This window comes from Apium graveolens, chromosome 3 (genome assembly GCF_009905375.1).
Source record: "Apium graveolens cultivar Ventura chromosome 3, ASM990537v1, whole genome shotgun sequence".
In the NCBI taxonomy this organism is placed as follows: domain Eukaryota; kingdom Viridiplantae; phylum Streptophyta; class Magnoliopsida; order Apiales; family Apiaceae; genus Apium; species Apium graveolens.
In genome coordinates, this window is record NC_133649.1 from 270,924,519 (window position 1) to 270,951,318 (window position 26,800).

Below are 26,800 nucleotides of genomic sequence, written 5' to 3' on the forward strand. Positions count from 1 at the left end.
ATTATTACAGCAATACTAGAAATCAAGTTCGAGGTATACAAGGGAATTAATCAACAAGGTAAAGGTATTCAAGGTAATCAAGAATTCAAGTTAATCAAAATATTTCGCAAGGAAATTCATAAAGGTTCTATTAAGATTTACGAGATCATAGGGTGACAAAGGAAATAGGAAATGTAATAGGGTATGAATCAATCAAATTGTTTTAAACGGGACGAACAGGATCCAACAACAAGTTATCGCAAGAATCAATATTAGGGTTTCTCAGAAATCAATAACAGGTTTATCACAAGTATTAAAAAGAATCACTACTTTATCATGGAATTAACAATATCAATTCATAAGATAAGGTAGAGTTACTTGCCTTAAATCGCTTTCTTGCTTTACTGAAATTGAAACTGAACTACTGAAGCTGAACTACTGCCACATAAGTTTCCTTTCCCTTTTCTAGCCTGAATCCCTCCACTATTTGAATCTACAATCCAAATATAATCCTTAATTAGTTACTTATTCGCATTTGACGTTCCCTGAACATGTAACGATTATCCCAACTCACATTAAAGCTTAACTTATATACACGAGTATAATCACAGAATATTCACATAGCACTTAGTAGTATATACTTATATACTTAACTCGAATATTCAAGCATAATCATAGAGTACTCATATAACACATAGCTAGTATATACTTGTATATTTAAATCTACATCTTAACAAAATAATCACTGATCTAAATAACTCGACAACCAAGCAACTATTTCTTCCTTTTTTACTAAAAAAATTCGAACCAAAACAAATGGTACCAAGCTAAGAAATCAACATGCAACCACTTAACTTGACATGCAAATAACCAAACATCTTTTAAACACCAAATAAATCTTACACAAACCAAAATATTAGACTCTAAAATCAAATTGACCAAACAACTTGAATCAACCCTTTTTAGTACCATATACCATTCAGATTTTTCAATAAAACACAAACAATTTATCAAATATCGACATGCAAGGTTCCATTTACAATTTAAACCTATTTTAATCCATTCAAACAAGAACACTTCTTGAAATCATTTCATTTAAACCAAAAACCAAACCAAAACATTATCTATGAACAAAATCTTAACATGCATAAATCCAATCATTTATTCCTTTGAAAACCGAATGAAATCCATGTTTTTAATAATCAAAACTTAACTTATTCATACTTATCTACTCACATATCCAATATAAACCAAATTCTATTTCCAAATTAAACAATAACCCAATTAACAATGAAACAACTTGTAGAATCGACATGCAATCAATCAACTCAACATGCAATACTCTAAATCACAAATCCAACTTAATTAAACTCATGATCTAATCATTTAACCCATATTCTTTCCAAACCAAACAAAATATAACTTGATTACACTTAGGAATTTACATGCATGTAAGGAAAACAACTAAAAAATAAAGGTATTATATATATATGTATATATATCATCAAAACCAATTCAACACAAAAAAACCCTTTTGCAAAACTCATTTATTCGAACCAAAAACCAAATCTTTGAACCAAAACCCTTTGTAAAATTTGAATAAAAATCAAAATCCCTTTTTAATAGCAAAAAATCGAACCTACCTCCAAAGCAAATCCAAGAAAATTACAAAACTTATATATTATACTCTCTCTTAAGATCATACACTAAGAAATTGTGTTTTCTTAGATATAACCAAGAGATGTTGATGCCAAAAACTTTCTTAAACACTTGCATGAAAAGAATATATGAATAGGTGATTGAAAATGATGAATATCAATGGCAAGATCTTTAAATTCTAAGTAGATTTTGGTGTTGCATGTAGGAGAGAGAGAGAGAGAGAGAGAGAGAGAGAGAGAGAGAGAGCTCGATGAGAGAGAGAAGAAGAGAGGGAGAGAGAGCCGAGAGAGAAGGAGAGGAGAGAGATGAAAAATGATGTGAATGAAGTGGTGGTAGAAATGACAAGCCTTTTGTTTGATTCTTCCATGTGCTTATATTAGTGGAATTGTAAAATTACCAACCTACCCTTCTCTCACTACTAGCACAAAATGCATGCAAGGATGATATGGTAATTTGGTTAAGTTGAAATGAGATAGTGGGGTGGTTAATGACACAACTACCCATCTCTTATATTGTGAGTGGAAATGCATGCAAGGGAAATTAGGTAATCTAATAATTATTAATCTAATTAATTACAAAGAATACATTTTATAAATAAAATAATAATTATATAAATTACAAGAGTGACATCATAAAATAGCTTAGAATTTTAGAAATTTAATAAAATCAAATTCGAAATTTATAAATAAAAAAAAATTAAAAACTATTTTTCCTAAAGAATTAAAATGCATTTATAACCTATATAAATAGCAATTAATGCACTTCTTATTTCCTAAAATTCCAAATAATATCATACAAGCATATAATCACATAATCATGTACCTTAACATAGATTCACATATCACGTATCGTAATGAAATGTACTAAATTATAAAATTTTCCTTTTTACATATTCATTCTCCGCGTAACCGGTCGCGTCCTGACTGACGGCCCGACACTGAGCGTTTTCCACTACGCTTCACATTTATTCTCTTTATACCTGCTGACACAGTCAAACTGGAATATAATATTTATTTAAATATTTCCATTCTCACATAATAACACATAATTCACATAATTACACTTTACTCGTATAATTAATTCGTGAAAATTCTCAGTCGTTACATTCTACCCCCTTAAAAGGATTATGTCCTCATAATTTAATCTAAACAAATAAAATGGGGATATTTCTCCCACAATTTACTTTCTAATTTCCAAGCTGACTCTTCTATCCTGGGATTTCTCCACAAAACTCTAACTAGAGGCACCACTTTATTTCTAAGCGCTTTTTCTTTACGATCTAGAATTTATACTAGATGCTCCACATATGATAGATCTCGTTGAATTTTCACGGGTCCTAGCTCAATTACATGACTAGTATCAGCATTATACTTTTTCAGAAGAGAAACGTGAAACATGTTATGAAGATGTTGCATCTGCCGAGGTAACGCTAACTTATATGCTATTTTTCCAATTATCCTTAGCACTTCGAACGGTCCAGTATATTTAGGACTCAGCTTGCCATTCTTTCCGAACCTGGATAGACCATTCCATGGAGGGATTTTTAACAATACTTTGATTGCGGGTGTGAACATCTTACCCTTTCTTGTTTTGATCTGCATCTTTCTTCTGTCGATCTTGAGCAACAATCAGCCTTTTGCGAATCACCTCCATTTTCTCTTTCGTCTGTTGCATCAACTATGGGCTAATAATTTGTGTTCGCCAACTTCATCCCAGTAGGTAGGGGATATTTGATTGTTTGAATAGTCCTTTCACTTTGTCCGATGTTCAGCGGATGATATGCCGTACTCATTTTCCGATTTAGCTTCCAAATGATCATGAAATTGTCGCCAAGATCTCGGGTTAAATTTCGGATCTCTACCGGATATGATAGACACTGGAACTCCGTGACGCATCATCATTTCATCCACAAACATCTTAACTAAAATTTTCCAATGAGATTTTTTCACTGCTATGCAAGAAACGCGCTGAATTTGTTAATCGATCAATTATTACCCATATTGCGTCATGATTATACTTAGTCTTTGTTAATCTTACCACAAAATTCATCGCGATAAGCTCCCATTTCGTTCAGGTATGTCTAGTGGTTGAAGCAATCCACTCGGTCGCTGATGTTCCGCTTTTACTTTCTGGCACGTATAGCATTTACTTATCCATTTCGCAACCTTCCTTTTTTTATTTGGCCACCAATAACTTTCTTTTAAGTCCTTTTACATTTTTATACTTCCATGGTGAATCGATAATCTTGAGTTATGCCCTTCATGAAGAATCTCGTGTTTTAATTCCATAACACTAAAAATTCCAGATACGCGAGCAACTTGGTATATTCCTTTATTATCCTTTTGAGCCTTAATTTATTTTCTAGACAACTTATCTATCTCGTGGTTCATCATTTGTTCTTGATGACATCGTATCTATTCTAAAATTTCCGGCTAAAAATTCATTACATACATTACCTCACCTTCCCATTTCTGAATTCACACTTCTATTTCCATCTTCCCAAAATCCTTGATTAATTCCTTCAGATGAAGTTTAACATATTCAACCCTCCTTTACGGCTTAGCGCATCTGCTACAACATTCGCCTTTCCGGGAGGATAACTGTAATATCCGGGACATAGCGTGTAATTATTTTTATTAATAAATGATTATTATGTGATTTTTGGTGAATTATCTGATGCTTGGTGTTGTTATGTGGATGTTTATATGTGGTAAAGTACAAGTATGTAAATTTTATTATGTACAGAATAAGTATAGATAATTAAGGTATTTTATAGTAATTTTTGGAGTGTTATATGCTTTTATATTGATTTATGAATTTATTAATTATATTCTGAATAATTAAAAAATCATTTTCTAAAGCCGGGAATCGTCTGACCTCAACCATTTTTATGTTTTACAACTCGAAACTCTTCCGAAAACTCCTTCCTAACCTAATATGGTAATTTCAGACATTTTCCGTGTTTTGACTTTTTCGATCCGGATTACGGTTTGACCCATGTGCGGCCCGGCGCAATATATTCGATATGCTAACCCTTTTCGATAACATTATCTTCATACAAATCATTTTATAAAAGGCCGGTTTTGATAATTATCCGAAATATGATAATGCTTATCCAAAATAGGATAGTTCTTATCCTTATCCAAAACAGGACAGTGCTTATCCAAAACAGGATAATGTTTATCCAGAACGATCGTATTTATAGTTACTTAGCGAATAGAAACATATTTATCGATCCAACACGATCCATACAGTATTGTATTTTATACAGATAATCATTTGCAAACAGTAAAACTATATAGTTTCCAGAGAAAAACCTTAAAATTCATCGTGTTCTTCATAATCAAACGCACAAACGAAGGCGTTATCGAACTCCGATTCGGGCGTGCAATATATCAAATCGAAGTCGAAGCTCTCGAAAAGTTCTTTTATAATCAATTATCCATTTTAGTGCAGAAATCAAGGGTAAGCGAGGCATAGAAAAATAAAGTCAGTGATCCGTAGATAGAATTGAAGCATAGAAAGAGAAGGCAAGTGATGGACGAATAGAAGCAAGGACACAGAAAAAGAAGGAAAGTGATTGATGAGTAGAACTGTTAGATGAATACAAGTAAAGTTGGAAATCATCTATGATAAGGCAAGTCCTTTTGAATCTTTCCTCGAGATATATTGCAAATATTTCTGAACTTTCTCATAATATGTTGCTAGTATTCAAAATAAATCTTGTTTTACATTGCAAGGGCTTTATACTAGTCAGCATTAAACCCTGATCATATCATTGAACTTGAGATGTAAGCTTTATTTCTTGTAAACCACCAACGGTTGATTTCCCAGATATTAAACCATACCAATACAATACTACTCTACAAATACATACACACTATAAACCAAGTATTTCAACATAATTTCTTGAGCATACAGAAACTTATACACCGTGGAATATCCTATCACATCAAAGACCTATCCCCTGTATTATCATTGAACCATTGTTCTTCAGATACTTTATTCTTTATCAGGCTTGAAGTCGTTCTTCATATTTACACCTTGATACTCCCTGGTGATACCTGTGAAATGTTTTATGTTCTGAGATAAATGTTTTGATCAATGTTAATCATGATTCTATTTTTATTGAACTGCAACGGTTATCATATTGAATTGTTTTAGAATTGGATGGTTTTATAAATGTGGACCAGATTCGTGGTCATGTTAGGCCAATGCGTGCCTTGGATCCAGTATGTAGAGCAAAGCTGGGAGCTTTGCTCGGCGTTAGTGCGTGACTGATCAACAGCCTAACCTTGGTTTTTAAAAAAATAAAAAGAATATCTGATTCTATTCATTGCTTATCCTGAAATTTGATTCTTATGAATCATTTCAACTGATCATTGCTGAACCTCAGTTATTGCTATTTTGACTTGCTGAGCTAGTTAACTCACTCTTGCAAATCTGTTATGTTATTTTACAGTTGAAAAAGAATTGGTTGAAATAAGGATTCCCAGTCTAGTGTGCGAGCTAGGATTCCACGATAAGATGGACCGAGTTAGCAGGAGCTTTATAATGTGGATGAGTAATGTAAGATTGTAAGAATGAGATCATTATCAGTTGTAAGCGGAACTAGTTGGGATTTGGTACGATGTAATAAAAGTTAAGGTTGTGGCTTGTTTTCATACTTTAACCTGTTGCGATCCATGGTTATGGTAAGTAGGGTCTTTACATATATTACTTTTATAAGCAGGTATATATATTGAGTGTGTGTGTTGTGAACCCCTAAACTTCTGACCCGGGTTTGGAGGGCGTCACAGGTTTGGCATCAGAGCTACAGGTTATCAATCACTGAAACAAGCCTAGATTGTCGGGAATGGTTAGAGGATAAAATTAGAATTAGAAATAGAAGAAAATAGAATGTCGAGGGTTTGAGTGTGACCAAATAGTAGGTTTTAGTGCGATCCGTGATGAGATTCGAGATCCTTATCTAGCAATGTGATTTCCAGATGGCGGCGATGGAAGATTCTTTTATCCCAGGATCATCTGATCATTTGGAGCCTTCATTCGGAGGACCATCATTTGATTCACACCCTGCTCGTCCGTCAGTGTTAGCCATTGAAAGAAATATGTCCTAAGTCCAATCATGTATTAGGATTTATGAATAACATCCTGTGTAATCTGTTTTGATTTTATTGATATTAATAAAAGACTTGTTTTGTTTTTATTATGGGCTCTATCTATTTAAGTGTTTAAATAAGATATACCATAGTTTAGAGTAAAACTTTTTATGAATTATGATGAGATCATAATAGTGAGACCTAAAAGATGATAACTCTAAACTTAAATAGTTCCTGGTCGAAGGATTACTAACTGGTAATTAATAATCCGCAGAGATCGGTACATACTATGCTTGCTTCATTATGAAGGATGTCTATTCTCATAGACATTTGTATGGTGACACTATAGCTAGTATGTAGGTGCTTATTATGGAATAAGTTCATTGAACATGACTCGCACAATTGAACAACTGATGGAGTTCACTCACGTGTCAGCAGTTGTTCACATAGTGATAGTTGTACAAGTATCCTTAGACTTGAGGTCATCATAGTCATCTTGTGTACACTGAACTATGCTTTGGTTTAGTTCTTAGTCTCCAGGGACAATTATTAGGGCTCTACTGGGTATAGGAATTTTTACACGAAGATAGTGTATGATCAATAAAGGATCTACCCCTTCCAGTCAAGAAAGCGAATGTTCAAGGCTGATCCACTTATGCTAGTTCAGGAATCTCTGGCCAGAGTGAATGAAATTAGAAAGGAGTTTCTAATTTGCATAGAACTAAGCATAGTAAATGGTAAACAAGTGATTGAATTAGATAGGCTTGACACGAGATCCATGCCTTGTATTTAATCGGGACATTGTAGGGTAGAAGGAGTTTATTGTACGGTAACTATTCACTGAATAGGTTCTTGGTATTCTAAGCAGTGAATTCATATTATCCGGATAGTCGCGATATGCTGAGAAGTATCCCTCACGATGTAGAATAAATGTGATTAATTAATTAATCATATTTAATAAATTAGAGAATTTATATAAATAATGATAAAATAGTTTTATTATTATTTATTTCTACTACCGGCTTAATATTAAACCTATAGGGTCATTCCATAAAAAGAGAATGATTTAATGGTGGAGGAATTAATTAATAATGGCTAATAATTATTTATTTGTGAAATAAATAATTAATTGGCAAATTTAATAATTGATTAAATGAGATTTAATTGATTATAAATTAATTAAGAAAAGTTCTTAATATTATTAATTAAGGATTTAATTTTTGGAAATTAAATCAAGAGAGAGAATTATTTCTAAAGTGTTTAGAAAAAGGATTAATAATTAAAAGGTGTTTTAATTATTAATGAGAATAATAAATGGGATAATAATAATAATATTTATGAGAAAATTTCAGCTGAAAATTTTGCCTATAAATATACTATTATAGACCCTATATTTTATTCGAAACCAAAAACCCAAAAGTTTTAGAAAACCAAATTCTCTCCACCTCCTCCTCCTCCTTAACGTCATTTTCTTGGTGGATACCGGTGGAGTGCTTCACGTTTGAGGAGCAGCTGCTAAGGATCTTCGAACGTTGCTTTTGGATCGCATATTAAAGGTTAGTAATCGATCCCCTTATTTTTACCATGATTTATATGCTTTTATTTGGATTTTATGTGTGTAAAAGTGTTTTACCATGCCTCCACTACGATTAAAATCCAACAATGGTATCAGAGCATAGGTTGTATGCATATAGATCTGTGGTAAAAATTTCAGAATTTTATGTGCTTGTATGAATTAATTATGATTTTTACAAGTTATATCATGAATTAATTTTGTCTGATGACAAATCGTTTCTCTGAATAATTTTGAATGTTGATCTGAGTTGTACAAGTAGTTGTAGATCGTCTGGGTATTTTTTTATAATTTTATGATGTATAGATTATTTATTATGAATTTTTGAAGTTGTTGCAATTAAATTCGTAATTAAATATTCATATATATATATATATATATATATATAAATTGTTAGTATGTATGTATATATCTGTATCATCTGTTTTTTGCATCTGTGTGTGCTGTGTTGATTGCACGGAAAGAAAAGAAGGCAGACAAAGGTACAGGGTTTGTCAGACACGGCAGAAGCTGGCGGCAGCAGTGCTGGCGCGTGCAGCGCACGCGGGGAAGAGGGTGTCACGCATTCCGGGAATGCGTTACACCGTGGCGCATTTACGGAATGCGTTACACCTTTTAATTGGTTAAAAGGGTTGTAACGTATCACCAGAATGCGTTACAGGACTTGTAACGCGTTCCTGTAATGCGTTACAGCCCGTCTGTTAATGTTAAATTGATTTTCTGGAAGTTTCGTAACTCCGTTTTGGGCGTGCAATATACCGTTGGATTCGTTTTTCTGAGACGGATCTAATGGAGTGATCAATTTTAGTTTATATAAAAGTTTTGAACTGTTTATATTTCCATGAAGTGTTTTAAAGCTGTTTTTGACAGTTTTAATTGCTTTTAAATGCTTCATGTGATACATAGAGATGTATAATGCTTAGACCAATATGCTAGATGATGTAACATGCCTACCTTGATGTTTATTCATGTTTATATATGTGATATATGCTTAGTTTATCATGCGATGATAGATTTAGGTGAACTTAAATGAACGTAAGGCGCTTGTTAGACAACCTAGTATAGTGAAATTGTTTCATAACCTTAATAACAATATTACGAATACAATCATGAGATTCTTGTGTTTATGAAACACGTAATTGAATATGAATTTTCGATATGAGAGAAAGGATGATTCTGTCAACAACAGATTTCTATCTGTAAGAAAGGGTTATTAAGTGACGCCTCTTGACAATGCTCCACCCGATATGGGAATCATCTGATTATTGATTATTGATTTGAAATATTTAATTTAAAAGGAAGAATCTCTTTATAATATGATTATGATTGTAACGTAATATAATCCCTCTAAAATTAAATAATATCAAGTAGTAATTGGCCAATGACACAACGGGCTTGTGTCAGGTCACAGCCTTCCAACATGATAGAAAAGTAGTTCTTATTTTTGAATATTTGTCGGTTCGTGCTACAGCCGAGGGCTTTGATTTCGAAATAAGAAATACTTGTCTGTTACATAGAGATGTGTACATTGAATAAGAATCTAAAGGTCGGTACGTGCCACAGCTGTGGGCCTTTGGGGACTGATTCAACTGTACGGAATGTTGGGTTAGACTTGACTTAGAATATTGAGTTTGTCGTGCCACATCCGAGACTCAATTATTCAAGAGGCTAAAGTTTGATTAGGGAATAACATAAGATGTAATTGACAAGAGTTGTCTGCCTATTGAATATTACATGGCGGTTCGTGCTACAGCCGGGGTTGTGTAATGGAATGTTAGATCCCTATTCCCACTAGCATTATGAATGCTTAATTTTTCACGTAGGGGGTTGAATAAATTAGATAAACTAGTGGGAGCCACTTATGAATAAAGACCCGATTCATATAGTGTTTTAAAATGAAATCGATTATTTGCTAAGTGTTGTTATGTGTTTATCATTTACAGTTTTACTTTGTACATTATGTCTTCTGCACTATCACTCAGGAGCATACTGGATGCTCACAAATTGACTGGTCCTAATTATGCTGACTGGCTTCGAAACTTGAGAATTGTTCTCAGGATTGAGAAGCTGGAATACGTGATTGACTCACCTAAGCCTACTGAACCTGCTAGTGATGCACATAATGATGAACATGTTGTGTATCGTAAGTGGATAGATGATGCAAATGTTGCTCAATGCATCATGCTAGCTTCCATGAACATTGAGCTACAGAAGCAACATGAGCATATGGATGCTCATACTATCCTAATGCATCTACAAGAGTTGTATGATGTGGCGGGGAGGACAGCTCGATATGAGATATCGAAGGAGCTGTTCGGTTGTAGGATGTCTGAGGGATCATCTGTGAATGACCATGTACTTAAGATGATCAATTTGATTGAATGTCTTAGACAACTTGGTTTTGCCATGGATGGGGAGCTGAGCCAAGACTTGGTCTTGCAATCGCTTCCGAGTTCATTCTCGCAGTTTGTTGTGAACTTTCACATGAATAATTGGATGTCAGCCTGCCTGAACTCCACAACATGTTGAAGACTGCGGAATCGAATTTTCCCCCTAAGAAGAGTTCTGTTCTTCTAATTGGTGAAGGTTCCAATCCTAAGAAAAGGAAGAGGAACCCTTCCAAGAAGAAGAAAGTAGGTGAAGAAAAGCCGGTTCTACCAAAAGCTGAAGACCCCAAGAGCAAAGTTGTTTGCTTTCACTGTAGCAAGGTGGGGCACTGGAAGAGGAACTGCAAGGTTTACCTTGCAGAATTGAAGAAGAAGAAGGGCAGTGAGACTACCGCTTCTGATTCAGGTATGTTCATGATAGAAGTGAATATGTCATTAAATCAAATTTCTACTTGGGTATTAGATACCGCCTGTGGTTCTCAAATCTGCAATTTGTTGCAGGGACCAAGGAGAAGTAGGACTCTTGAGGAAGAGGAGGTGATTCTACTGATGGGAAATGGAGCAAGAGTTGTTGCTGAAGATGTAGAATCATTTCATTTACATATGCCTACGGGCAAGACTATTGTTTTAAATAATTGTTATTTTGTTCCCTCAATTGTGAGGAATATTATTCCCATGTTAGACTTGGCTGGATTTTCATTTATTATTGAGAATAATGAATGTTCTATTCTTAGAGATAATATTCTTTATGGACGTGGTGCTTTAAATAATGGTCTGTATATATGTGACATAATTTACTTCAGATTGAACAAACTAATAATAGAAAACGAGATGATGAAAATCTGACCTATTTATGGCACTATAGGCTAGGTCATATTAGTGAAAATAGACTTCAGACATTGCATAAGGAAGGGTTACTAGACCCCTTTGATTTTGAATCATATCCTACGTGTGAGTCTTGTCTGTTGGGTAAAATGACCAAATCTCCATTTAGTGGACATGGAGAGAGGGCTGCAGATTTGCTAAGATTGGTACACACAAATGTATGTGGACCAATGTCTACGCAAGCCATGGGAGGATTTTCATACTTCATTACTTTCATAGATGATAGATCTGGATTCGGATATGTGTTTGATGAAATACAAGTCTGAGGCCTTTGAAAAGTTCAAAGAATATAAGTATGAAGTGGAGAAACAACCAAACATAGTATTATAACTCTTCGATCAGATCGAGGTGGTGAATACTTTAATGGAGTGTTTCTAGATTATCTCAAAGTAAATGGTATAGTCTCCCATTGGACTCCTCTATATTGGTATCTGAAAGGAGAAATCGAATTTTGTTAGACATAGTTCGGTCCATGATGAGCTATGCAAATCTTCCAGTATTCCTATGGGGTTATGCATTGGAAACCTCAGCATATTTACTAAATATGGTGCCTTCCAAAATCTGTTCCTCAAACTTCGTATGAGATATGAAAAAAAAGGAAACCGAGTCTTAAACACGTTAAGATTTGGGGATGTCCAGCTTATGTCAAGAAAGTTGACCCAGATAAGCTGGAATATCGATCCGTAAAATGTAGTTTTGTGGGATATCCTAAAGAGACTTTAGGGTATTACTTTTGCACCGATCATCGGGTGTTTGTCTCCAGACATGCTACCTTCTTGGAAAAGGAGTTTATTCTTGAAGGAAACAGTGGGAGCAAAATTGAACTTGATGAAGTTCAAGAAGCACAAACTACTATAGATCGAGTGGAAACACCTGTTCTGACTGAACAACCTTTTGTGGAACAGCCCATTCATAGATCAGGGAGAGTGTCTCGCCAACCTGAGAGGTAATATGGCCTTGTCATTGAGAATGACAATGAGTTGTCAATCATTGATGATGACGACCCTGTGACCTATAATGAGGCTATGAGTAGTGTTGACTCAGAGAAATGGCATAGTGCCATGAAATCCAGAATGGAATCTATGTATACGGTATACAAAAGATAGATTATAGCAGATGGCCAGGTGGAGACCTATAAGGCCAGGCTTGTGGCAAAAGGATTCAAACAAAGGCAATGGATTGACTTTGATGAAACCTTTTACCTGTAGCCCTGTTAAAATCAGTTCGGATTTTGCTTGCGATTGCTGCTTACTACGACTATGAGATCTGGCAATTAGCCAGCTGGTTTTCTTTCCAAGAGAAATGAAAACCTAGTGTGTAAGCTGCTGCGAACCATATGTGGTTTAAAGCAAGCTTCTCGTAGATGGAATATCCGTTTTGATGAGACAATCAAAGAGTTTGATTTTATCAAAAACGCAGATGAACCATGCGTCTACAAAAGGGTTAGTGGGAGTGCGGTAACATTTCTTGTATTGTATTGAAATAGAGTTGACACACATAACAATATAGCAGACCCACTCACAAAGCTACTTTCTGAAAGGCACTTTGATCGTCATAAAGACTAGATGGGTATTAGATACCAGAGTGATTGGCTTTAGTACAAGTGGGAGATTGAAAGGAATATATCCTAAGTCCAATCATGTATTAGGATTTAGGAATAACTTCCTGTGTAATCTATTTTGATTTCATTGATATTAATAAAAGACTTGTTTTGTTTTTATTACGGGCTCTATCTATTTAAGTGTTTAAATAAGATATACCATAGTTTAGAGTAAAGCTTTGTATGGATTATGATGAGATCATAATAGTGAGACCTAAAATGATGATAACTCTAAACTTAAATAGTTCCTGGTCGTAGGATTACTAACTGGTAGTTAATAATCCACAGAGATCGGTACATACTATGCTTGCTTCATTATGAAGGATGTATGTTCTCATAGACATTTGTGTGGTGACACTATATCTAGTATGTAGGTGCTTATTATAGAATAAGTTCACTGAACATGACTCGCACAGCTGAACAACTAATGGAGTTCACTCACGTGTCAGCAGTTGTTCACATAGTGATAGTTGTACAAGTATCCTTAGACTTGAGGTCATCATAGTCATCTTGTGTACACTGAACTATGCTTTGGTTTAGTTCTTAGTCTCCAGGGACAATTATTAGGGCTCTACTAGGTATAGGAATTTGTACACGAAGATAGTGTATGATCAATAAAGGATCTACCCCTTCCAGTGAAGGAAGCGAATGTTCAAGGCTGATCCACTTATGTTAGTTCAGGAATCTCTGGCCAGAGTGAATGAAATTAGAAAGGAGTTTCTATTTTGCATAGAACTAAGCATAGTAAATGGTAAGCAAGTGATTGAATTAGATAGGCTTGACACGAGATCCATGCCTTGTATTTAATCGAGACATTGTAGGGTAGAAGGAGTTTATTTTACGGTAACTATTCACTGAATAGGTTCTTGGTATTCTAAGCAGTGAATTCATATTATCCGGATAGTCGCGATATGCTGAGAAGTATCCCTCACGATGTAGAATAAATGTGATTAATTAATTAATCATATTTAATAAATTAGAGAATTTATATAAATAATGATAAAATAGTTTTATTATTATTTATTTCTACTACCGGCTTAATATTGAACCTACAGGGTCACACCATAAAAAGAGAATGATTTAATGGTGGAGGAATTAATTAATAATGGCTAATAATTATTTATTTATGAAATAAATAATTAATCGAAAAATTTAATAATTGATTAAATGAGATTTAATTGATTATAAATTAATTAAGAAAAGTTCTTAATATTATTAATTAAGGATTTAATTTTTGGAAATTAAATCAAGAGAGAGAATTATTTCTAAAGTGTTTAGAAAAAGGATTAATAATTAAAAGGTGTTTTAATTATTAATGAGAATAATAAATGGGATAATAATAATAATATTTATGGGAAAATTTCAGCTGAAAATTTTGCCTATAAATATACTATTTTAGACCATATATTTTATTCGAACCCAAAAACCCATAAGTTTTAGAAAACCAAATTCTCTCCACCTCCTCCTCCTCCTAAACGTCGTTTTCTTGGTGGATACCGGTGGAGTGCTTCACGTTTGAGGAGCAGCTGCTAAGGATCTCCGAACGTTGCTTTTGGATCGCATATTAAAGGTTAGTAATCGATCCCCTTATTTTTACCACGATTTATATGCTTTTATTTGGATTTTATGTGTGTAAAAGTGTTTTACCATGCCTCCGCTGCGATTAAAATCCAACAGCCATACCATCCCCTGTTGCGATGGTTGCACCTTTTCAAGCTAGTATCTCATTTCATGATGCGAGACTACCTATTCGAGAATTCCCCACATGTCGATTCTGGTTCTACCGGATATTCAGCTGCGAGCGCATCTCTGTCTACCCTATGCCTTGTTCTATACCATCAGTTTAAAACCCGTCTCATGAAGTAACAACACCTATGAGGATGGATTCGAGAGCTACAGCATATAGTGAGTACACGAGTTATTAAAAAATGTGAGAAGAAACCTAAAGAGAGGATTCGTGCGTTCCGGAGAATAGCTGCTACCAGGTTATATGGAGCTACTAATGAGTATACCATCAACGATTATCTTGTGGAGTGAGCTAGATGGATATTTAAAGAAATTTGAGAGGATTGGAAATCGAGAGTTTTCTTGAAAATTAGATGATAATGTTATGATCAAACATGATACGAATAGAAGTAATATGATATAAATCGACCTTGTGTTATAAAATAAATCTGATGATTGCTGGATAGATTTGTTATACTTAGTAATTGTAAGAGATGATGATGAGAATTTTACCAGTATGGAAGACCAGAAGTGAAGTTACGAATAAGATAGTATGCAATAGTAATTGGAGTTTTTGTCGACCAATAAAGGTAAAATGGACCCAATAAGGGGTAGAGGGTATATGGAAATGAATGGGCTATTATCTGAGTGTTTCCCTAATTTGATACTTGGTAGTGAAGGATGACAACCAACTCATATAGTAATGACGATCAGGTGTATGATTTTTCAAAATTTTAAACAGTTTTCAAAAGAGATTTTCATAACAATAATTTTCTAAAAGTCCTTGGAACGAAACAAGTTTTAAAAACTTGGTTTTTAAACTACTACTTGAGTTTCTTATTTGTTATAAGATTCAGATTACCTAGAACAATATTGTTCTAGGAACCCGCTATTATGGAAAAGATTGGATTGTTCCTAATAGAAGAGTGCAAATATTGTTTGATAAGTTTAGCGACAGAATTAATGTACAGAGAAATTGTTCATCCAAAATCTCTGAGATGACTAGAGTTCGAAAAATATGTTGATTCACGAGAAGCCGAGTACGAGCAAAGAAGATTAAGGAAATCTCCAGACTTTCTAAAGGGAGAATGTTATTAGCAAGGGAGTGGATATGATCCGTAGTGTAAGCGGAATTTGAAGTTGTGATTATAAATCTCGTAAAGAATGTAAATAGGGTCGAATTATAGGAATATTGAATGTGGAAGCATGACGCTAAAGATACAAGACCTAATAAAGGGGAAATTATCTTAATAATAGATTCAAGAAAGCCTTTCTGAGAACTTTTTAAAGTTGATATATGACTCGGAATGGGACCTATTGGTTGGACAAGTGTTGAAGATGTAAACAGATGTAATGTGGATAACGGTCAATGATATCGTTCTTTTCTATAAAACCATATATATTCTTATGAATCTTGAATAAAGTATGAATTTCTTTCATGATCAGCTCTATGAGGTGATAAGAAAATTATTGAATCCCTTTCAAATCATTCCTCCTTCAAAATATTGCTTTCTGATTGAGACAAACAGTGTTATGGTGTGACGCTTTGTCAAAATGACGAAGAGACTGGTGGGACGCCACCTAATCATGTGTTGTATGCCATATAGTATGAAAGATTGGCCATCTTGAGTACAAATATGGTTATCTCACTCATATCTAAGTCAACATTCATTCTTTCTTCTTCAATGTTGATATCTTGATTTATGAATCCTTTCGATTCTTTCCTTGTACTGTTATCCCTTACAAAAAGTTTCCAATCAGAATCATATACACAAATTCTCTTCTTGTGTAAGGTCTATTCCTTGAATGTTTTAAAAGGAAGTGAAATGAACCCGTTTAGCCGATGGAGTTATATGATAAGTGTGGATAATTGCAAGCCGGTAAATGGTGGAAAATTACGTATAGAGAAGAACCCTTATACCAACGACGTGGTTGCTACGAGGACATCAAATCAGAGGCGGAAATCTGTATACATGATACATTACAGATATGAGATTTTGGCGTGAATTGGAGTAGTTAGCGAACCGTATGAGAAAAAATTAACTATAGGAATAAGAAAGTAAAGTTGCGTATATTGGATAAGGTAAATGAGTGGTTGGACAACATAAGCAAATGAAGAAATTTTTAATAGTAACTAGATAATCAATTAATAAATTGTGAAGTTGAAGAATACCTCAATCATGTGGGAGATATTTGTCATGAAGATTCAAGATCGAAGAAATTCTAGTTACGAATAAACTTCAAAGGTGTTCTTCAAGGAATGGTTGGGTTTTCCCACTTAAGTAAATGAGTTATGGTAAATTTGATACTCGTAACCGAGCTAGTGAAAGAAGTTTAGTAAGAAAAGACATAAGGGGAGATGAAGATATGGTGATTAAACTGCAAGGATTTTTAAGAAGAGATTTTTTTAAACCAAAGGAGTTCTTCCACAAGATTTTGAGAATGTTGGTTGAGACCATGTGTTGGTTATTAGAAGTTGAAACAGTTAACTAATAAGAACAAGTATTGTCAAGGATAGACGAATTGTTAAAGAGAGATCTTAAAAAGAAACATGAATTGGAAGAAATTTTAGAATAACTTATAACAGTAATCAGTAGTGGTATTCGGGTATAATTAAAGGATATGAGAAATGGTATGATATAATAAGAATTGTTCGCTATTATCTTAAGTTGAACTAAAATATGGGTTGTACTGGTTAATATTATATGAGATGGTGAAATGGTGAGTTTTAGAAGATGGAAGTTGATTGGTCTACTTGTGAGTTGGTTGTTGGTTGTTTGATTGATTATTGGTGTTGGCTTGAGTCCGGCTGGTAGTCAATAATATAAAGGAGATGTTGCCCAAATTTTCGGAAAATACCCTACTCTTAACAATAGAAAGTATACTTCCGTGTGTTATTGATATTCATGTTAATACTCCAAATGATTGTGATCTCGGTTCTTGAAAGGAATTGTCACAACCAATCCGACTGTATATAATTGGTCTTTAATTTCATTTAGCTAGTCATCACTCGGTGCAATTGATCAATTAAATAAATTAATTGGTTAATTTTACCAATTAATGGTCAGTTAGATAGAAATCGATTCCAATTAGATTAAGTCAAATTTTAATGTAACTTTCAAATCTGAAATCAAAGCAATGAGGAATTTGGAGAAAGTAAGGACACCAGTAGAATTCAGAAATTGCTACAAGTGTGTTAGATTTTACTTGGATGAATATGCCCTTAGTAATGGACAAGGAAAATTGAAGGTTATTTGTATGGACAAGTGAGAAGAATGTTTTGAAGAACTAAAGATTTAAGATAGAGCAAAGAGAAGGAAGAAATAGAAGAAGGAAGGTGGAATAAAGAAGAGATTGATAACCACACCAATATGGATTTTATTAGACGATCAAAGAGATTTTATCATCTGCAATAAAGTTTTATTAAAGGATGTCTTGCTCCCAAATTGTTTTGATAATTATAAAATAAATGATTTATCAAGTATTTATATTTTAGATAAAGTGTGAGATACAGTTTTAGTTCAGTTTCTGATTGATATTGATACTTAGGTTGTTGAATATCAAAAGTGGTATTATTATAGATGATTGATGTTTACTTCAGTATGGGATGTTGTGAGCATCAAAGTTCGTATTGATATCTAATTTGTTATGACATCAAAATGAGTATTAATATCAGGAGTTCGGTTGTGAATAAGCTATGAGAATGAAGAACGGAAATAAGAAAGAAAGTGAAATCAAAAGGATGATAAAGAAACTTTATAGGTAAGATATGGGTAACCTGAGGGACAGAAGTAAGATGAAAAATTTAGGAAACATTTGTAATTTGAGATAGGGAATGTGTCCCAGGAGTATGATCAAGTATCGAGGGCTAAAAGGTGATATCTAGTGATTAGACATGAAGAGGAAATGGGAGGAAATATGTAAATGAATGTTATGCCTACCCAAGAGTTAAGACGGGAGGTCAAAGACTAGATGGATACATTTTGCCAAACGCCGTAGTGAAGTCACCTGAAAACCAAAGTTTGTCCAATAAGTGGGATAGTTGCTGCTTGAGAAATAGTGGTACGTCATCAGATCCAGAAATTGATTATAAATGATCGATATTATTTGATTTGATATTTGACAGGAGTATTCAGAATATGATGAATTATGTCAAACCAGAATAATATATACCACTCCTAGATGAAAGAGCAGTAAGTAAGGAGGAACTAAAAGATAGGAATTTGGCTACGATAACTCAAAGGATTCAAGCTACTCCGAGAATATGATACGAGACATAGATGTCAAAGAAGACTTTCTGATAGTATGGCACAAAGAAAGAATAAGCATTATATGTGACTAGACATCAAGGAAAAGCATTGTAGTCAGTTTCATATTAGAACTCCCTTGAGCCGAAATAAATGATAGAATGGGTTAGAATATGCGGGTGATGCCTCTAGGCTAGTGTATTTTCTTCTAAGAAATAAGAGATTTTCGCTCGGCAAATATACTCGATTGTGATTCAAGGAAATTAAGGTGTGGCGATACGTTTGTGTGTCAATCGTATCCAGTCGAGATTTTCTCGTTAATTCTTAACTCTAGTGTAATTTCGAGAACGTCAGAAATCGAATACGCCATGGTTTCAGTATATCATTCGCAGATGGATGGGAAGATTAAGAGAACGACTAAAGAGCCTTGAATGTGATTGGAAACGATAACAAACTAAGTTTATTGAACAGAGAAATATGTGGGAATGGGGCTCAATAACCAGTAATTACTGCAAACGTTCATGAGCACGAATTACTAGAATTAGAAAGAAAAGAGAATTAATAGGCATTATGCTGGTCCTTTTGAAATGACAAAATAGGCAAGACAAGTGTAAGTGAGTTGGCTTCACCGCCATACGTATAGATGATACATAGGGTGTTTATCTGCGTATATTCACGAAAGTAATTAAGCTCCATTATATATAAAATGGAGACTTGAGTTGAGTTATATGAGCAACAGATATAATATGATGTCAGCAAGAGGTTGTTAAGTAACGAGTGATGCTGCGAGTAAAAGTTTATGAAAAGTTGTAATATTGAGAGATCAACCTGAGAAAAGAGAAGTGAGATACTTGAATGAATCATTATCTGATCCTGAGTGTGATTCTGAGGACAGAATCTTTTTAAGGGGGAGGATGTAATATCCGGGACATAGCGTGTAATTATTTTTATTGATAAATGATTATTATGTGATTATTATGTGATTTTTGGTGAATTATCTGATGATTGGTGTTGTTATGTGGATGTTTATATGTGGTAAAGTATAAGTATGTTAATTTTATTATGTACAGAATAAAATATAGAAAATTAAGGTATTTTTCTGATAATTTTTGGAGTGTTATATGATTTTATATTGATTTATGAATTTATTAATTATTTTCTGAATAATTACAAAATCATTTTCTAAAGCCGGGAATTGTCCGACCTCAACCGTTTTTTACGTTTTACAACCCGAAACTCTTCTGAAAACTCCTTCCTAACCTAATATGGTAATTCCGGACATTTTCTGTGTTTTGACTATTTCGATCCGGATTACGGTTTGACCTGTGCCCGGCTCTACGCAATATTTTCGATACACTAACCCTTTTCGATAACATTATCTTCGTACAAGTGGTTTTATAAAAGCCCGGTCTTGATAATTATCCAAAACAGGATAGTGCTTATCCAAAACATGATAGTGCTTATCCAAAACAGGATAGTGCTTATCCAAAATAGGATAATGTTTATCCAAAATGATCGTATTTATAGTTACTTAGCGGCTAAAAAATATATTTATCGATCCAACACGATCCAGAATGTATAAATATTCCGTAAATATAAATAGCCAATAAAGTATTGTATTTTGTACAAATAATCATTTGCAAACAGTAAAACTATATAGTTTCCAGAGAAAAACCTTAAAATTCATCGTGTTCTTCATAATCAAACGCACAAACGAAGGCGTTATCGAACTCCGATTCGGGCGTGCAATATATCAAATTGAAGCTCTCGAAAAGTTCTTTCATAATCAATCATCCACTTCAATACAGAAATCAAGAGTAAGTGAGGCATAGAAAAATAAAGTCAGTGATCCGTAGATAGAATTGAAGCGTAGAAAGAGAAGGCAAGTGATTGACGAATAGAAGCAAGGCATAGAAAAAGAAGGAAAGCGATTGATGAGTAGAACTGTTAGATGAATACAAGTAAAGTTGGAAATCATCTATGATAAGGCAAGTCCTTCTGAACCTTTCTTCGAGATATATTGCAAATATTTCTGAACTTTCTCATAATATGTTGCTAGTATTCAAAATAAATCTTGTTTTACATTGCAAGAGCTTTAAACTAGTCAGCCTTGAACCCTGATCATATCATTGAACTTGAGCTGTAAGCTCTATTTCTTGTAAACCACCAATGGTTGATTTCCCAGATATTAAACCATACCAATAAAATACTACTATACAAATACATACACACCATAAACCAAGTATTTCAACATAATTTCTTGAGCATACAGAAACTTATACACCCTGGAATACCCTATCACATCAAAGATCAATCCCCTGTATGATCAATAAACCATTGTTCTTCAGATACTTGATTCTTCATCAGGCTTGAAGCCGTTCTTCATATTTACACCTTGATACACCCTGGTGATACCTGTGAAATGTTTTATGCTCTGAGATAAATGTTTTATCAATGTTAATCATGATTCTGTTTTTATTGAACTGCAATGGTTATCATATTGAATTGTTTTAGAATTGGATGATTTTGTAAATGTGGACCAGATTCGTGGTCAGACTAGATTCGTGGTCATGTTAGGCCAATACGTGCCTTGGATCCAGACCAGTATATAGAGCAAAGCTGGGAGCTTTGCTCGGGTTAGTGCGTGACTGATCAGCAGCCTAACCTTGGTTTTTAAAAAAATGAAAAGAATATCCAATTCCATTCATTGCTTATCCAGAAACTTGATTCTTATGAATCATTTCAACTGATCATTGTTGAACCTCAGTTATTGCTATTATAACTTGCTGAGCTAGTTAGCTCACTCTTGCAAATCTGTTATGTCATTTTACAGTTGAAAATGAAATGGTTGAAATGAGGATTCCCAGTCCAGTGTGCGAGCTAGGATTCCAGGATTAGATGGACCGAGTTAGCAGGAGCTTTATAATATAGATGAGTTATGTAAGATTGTAAGAATGATAACATTATCAGTTATAAGCGAAACTAGTTGGGATTTGGTATGATGTAATAAAAGTTAAGGTTATGGCTTGTTTTCATAGTTTAACCTGTTGCGATCCATGGTTATGGTAAGTAGGGTCTGTACATATATTACTTTCATAAGCAGGTATATATATTGAGTGTGTGTGTGTGTGTTGTGAACCTCAAACTTCTGACCCGGGTTTGGAGGGCGTCACAATAACTGATAATACCATCAGTAATCTTTGATCAATTCCAACCATCTTCCTTCGCCACATAGTCTATTCTTTCTATGTAATAATATACTTTAAGCTTTTATGGTCCGTATAAATCTCACACTTTACACCATACAAATAATGCCTCCAAATCTTAAGGGCAAATATAATCGCTGCTAATTCTAGATCATGCGTAAGATATTTTTGCTCGTATGGATTTAGTTTCCTTGTCACAAATACTATCACTTTCCCGTGTTGCATCAACACACTACCTAGCCCTATATACGAAGGATCGCTGTAGATCACAAACTTACCCTTTCGTCGGGTGAAACCTATACTAATGAGGTTACCAACCCTTTCTTTAACTTTTGAAAGCTTCCTTCGCACTTATCCGTCCAAAAAAACTTTTCATTCTTCCCTGTCAACTTAGTCAATGGGACAACAATCTTAGAAAAATCTTGTACAAATCTCCTGTAATACCCTGCTAATCCAAAAGAGATTATGACTTCTATAGGAGTTTTAGCCTATCTCAATTCGTCACAACATCTATTTTGGATGGGTCTACTTATAAAACCTTTACTATTAACTACATGTCCAGGAAATTGAACTTCCTTTAACCAAAACTCACGCTTCGAAACTTTGCATATAACTTTTCTTTCCTCAAAATCTCCAAAGAAATCCTCAAATGTTTCATGTATTTTTCCTCCGTCTTGGAGTATATCAAGATATCATCAATAAATAATGCGATCACAAACTTATCCAAATATACCTTGAATACTCTATTCCTGAGATCCATAAATGCAGCTGGCGCATTTGTCAATCCAAATGCCATCACAAGAACTTATAGTGTCCATATCTTGTTCGAAACGCCAGTCTTGGGTATATCGTCCACTTAATCTTCAGCTGATGATACCCAGATCTTAAGTCAGTCTTTGAGAAACAAGTAGCTCCTTCCCATTTATCAAAGCAAGTCGTCGATTCGCGGTAGAGGATACTTATTCTTATTCCTCAACTCAATCAATTCACGATAATTGATACACAGCCTCAGATTTTCATCTTTCTTATTTACAAATAGCACTGGTGCACCCCTCAGGGATACACTCAGGCAAATAACTCCTTTATCCAGCAATTCCTGTAACTACATCGCTAACTCTTTTACCTCGACAGGCGCCGTTCGATAGGGAGCTTTCGATATTGATTCTATTCCAGGAGCCAAATCAATCGTAAACTCGACCTCTAGATCTGGAGGTAGTCCAGGTAATTCATCTGGAAACACATCGGGACAATCTTTAACTACTGGAATATCTTCCATTCTTAAGGACTCCTTTCCTACATCCTTCACATGCGCTAAATACGCTTCACACCCATATCGTAACATTCTCTTCATTTGGATAGCCATTAGAAAATTCTTCTCTTGCTTCTTTTCTTTGAATATCACTTCAATACCATCCCTGGTCTCTAATTTCACGTTCTTGCTTCTACATTCGATTTGCACATAGTGGTTTAAAAATCAATCCATCCATAATAGAACGTCGAATTCTCTTAACTTGAAAAGAATTAAATCAGCGGAAAAGTGCCGACCTTCTATAATCCTATTGCAAATGGGACAGATTCTCTTGGCAATAACTCTTTCTTGATTCATTACTTTTCTAATCAAATTAGGTTCGAGAGGGTATGCAACACACTTTAATCTAGCAATAACACTTTCAGCAATAAAGGATCTAGTTGCTCCGGAATCCATTAACACTTTAACTTCTACCGAGTTTATATCAAGCATACCTGCCACCACATCCGCATTCTGCATAACATCTTTTATTGTCATGTTGAACGTTCTTGCCCTTGGCTGAGCTGCTGGTGCTGCAGAGGGTGATGTTCCAGTAATCCTAAGCACATTCGCCTTCTAAACAGGCTCCTTACAGTTCCTTGCCATATGGTCCACCTTTCCATATTTAAAATAAGTCAATTCTGGCTTCCCTGCTTCACTTGGGCATTCTGTCGAATAGTGACCTTCTTGATTATACTTAAAACAAATCATGTCTTCTTGTCTTAGATTCAGAAACCTCATCTCCAACTGGTCTTGCATATAATTTGGAAAATACTTCTCTAAAACATCTCCGTAAACTTCTCCCACATTATAACTTTTCCTTCAAGTAGCGCCTTTGAATATTTCTACCTATAACTTGCCTCAACCTAAAGGTAATAACTTGTGTACTGCGCCTTTTTCTCATCCTTAACTTCCGCTAACTCAAACGCTTTTCCATTTCTCTCAACCACGACTGAGCTCTAATCAGTTCTAGCAATCCTACAAACTATGGGGGATGCACGGACTGAAAATGTTTAAAGTTTCTAACTTTAAGGGCTACATATTGTTGCAACAGTTGAACAAGTCGGTTCATCATAGGAGTATCTTCGTTTAGTTCTTGGTCTTGGGTTTGAGTTTTTGATTGGTGGTTTGGTGATGTGACCATTCTTTACAATCTTGATTGAGCAATTATTTAATAATATGATAGAATGGCATATATAACAATAAAGATTCTTTTTAAAAACATTTGTGGGTTTTAAGATTTACCCACTTGCACATGCAATCCTATTACTACATAATTCGCTCCTCAGTTATGGTCCTCACATGGTACAAGATATGATTTACAAGGTATTTAGAAACATAATATGTAAAAGATTTGATAAAGATTTCCAGGGTTTACAAGGAGAAAGATTTATATAAGGCTTCAACAGTGCATAATAAAGAAGTTAGGTACAATAAGTTCGGGCATAGGTACAATGATATAGCAGGATAAAATTGAGGAAAAAATGGAAAACATCCCCTTCCTACCCTCAACTTCTACCTAGCCTCTACTGACTACAACTATAGAAAACCAAACATAATACAACAACATCAACAACTACTGCTCCCACCAAAGGTCCTATAAAGTCATCTTCATCTAATCATCCAAGATCTCCCTAAAGACAGACAACATCCAGCGAATGATCTTATGCACCCTCTGGGCCTTAGCATCTGCATCACTAGTAGACGGTCCCTCGTCTAATCTCCTCCTGTAAATCTGCTCCACCATCTGAATCTGAACTCTCCACTCATCCTCCATAACTAAAGTCCTCTGCCTAGACTCTCGAGCTAGCCTATCCACCAAAGCTCCCAACTCAGGAATGCAGGAGTAAACAAAATCTCGATCCTGGGCTAACTTGCCACCGACACTAACATGCACAATCTTAGGCATCTCAGACTCTGGCTCAGGACTGGGGTCTCTGACTCTGGCCTCAAGGGTAATATCTGCATAGGGATCTCACTACTCTCAGATGGATCCTCCTCCTGATCTGAACTCACATACACAGGCTCCTCTGAAGAGGGTGAAATAGAGCCCACTGGGGTACCGGTCAAACTAATCTCATAATCGGAATCACTACCACTACTGGGGTTCTGAGAGAAAACACAAAACAATAACCAATAAACAGCGTTAGAGTTAAATAAGACTTCCAACTGACAAACACCCTAACTCTAGTTGCCACTTTAACCAATTCACTTCTATTAGACTATACCTAATAGTCTAGCTCAACTCTATATAAGTCGAACACTTTCACGATATAGATATATACCCAAAATACCCTTTCATCCTAACTTGTCTCAGGGACTAGATCCTGTAGCTCTGATACCAATTTGTGACGCCCTCAATCTAGGGGTTAGGAAATGAGGACCCACACACCGATAAACTAACAATAAATAAGCATAAACCCCGATTAACTATTAACAGGATCTATACAGGATTAAGTTTGAGACAAGATTACCACTACCAACCAGATAATATATATAACAACCCAAAATAATCTTTAATTTATATAATCGATTCTGACTTGGAACCGACATATAACCCATTGCATCTTTACCACCTTCCCACTACTGCGCGTGCTCACACTCACTGTTACCTGCTCTAGCATCCGGAAACCTATGACACGGTAGGGACTGCCAGGAACGCTCATGCGAGCTGAACGCGTAGGTATGGCCATCTTCTTTCTTAACTGCCATGGTTAGAGCAAAGAAAACATGTATGAGCACAAAAGCTGAGCAAGTAACTATATAGAAGTTCTATAAAGCAATAATAGTAATAATAGCAAACTCTGAGGCATTCTACTTTTAAATCTCTAGGTAGCAGATTTCTATCTTTAGCTATACAAGGTTATGAAGAAAAGTTTGGGCTTTCAAGAATCAAGGATTAAGATATGGTGAAAGCCGACATTCATTGCAACTCAATAGCAGGAGAATCATATTATAAAGGCATAATAACATCATGGATAAGATATATGGCATCATGGACAAGATATATGGCATCATGGACAAGATATATGACATCATGGCATCATGTCATAAACATTTATAATCAAAACAACTTCAAAAACTTCATTTTAGGACGCTACGGATTACAGCCAGTGATCAGCCGTGAAGTAATCCCGAACCTCGCTGGGTTA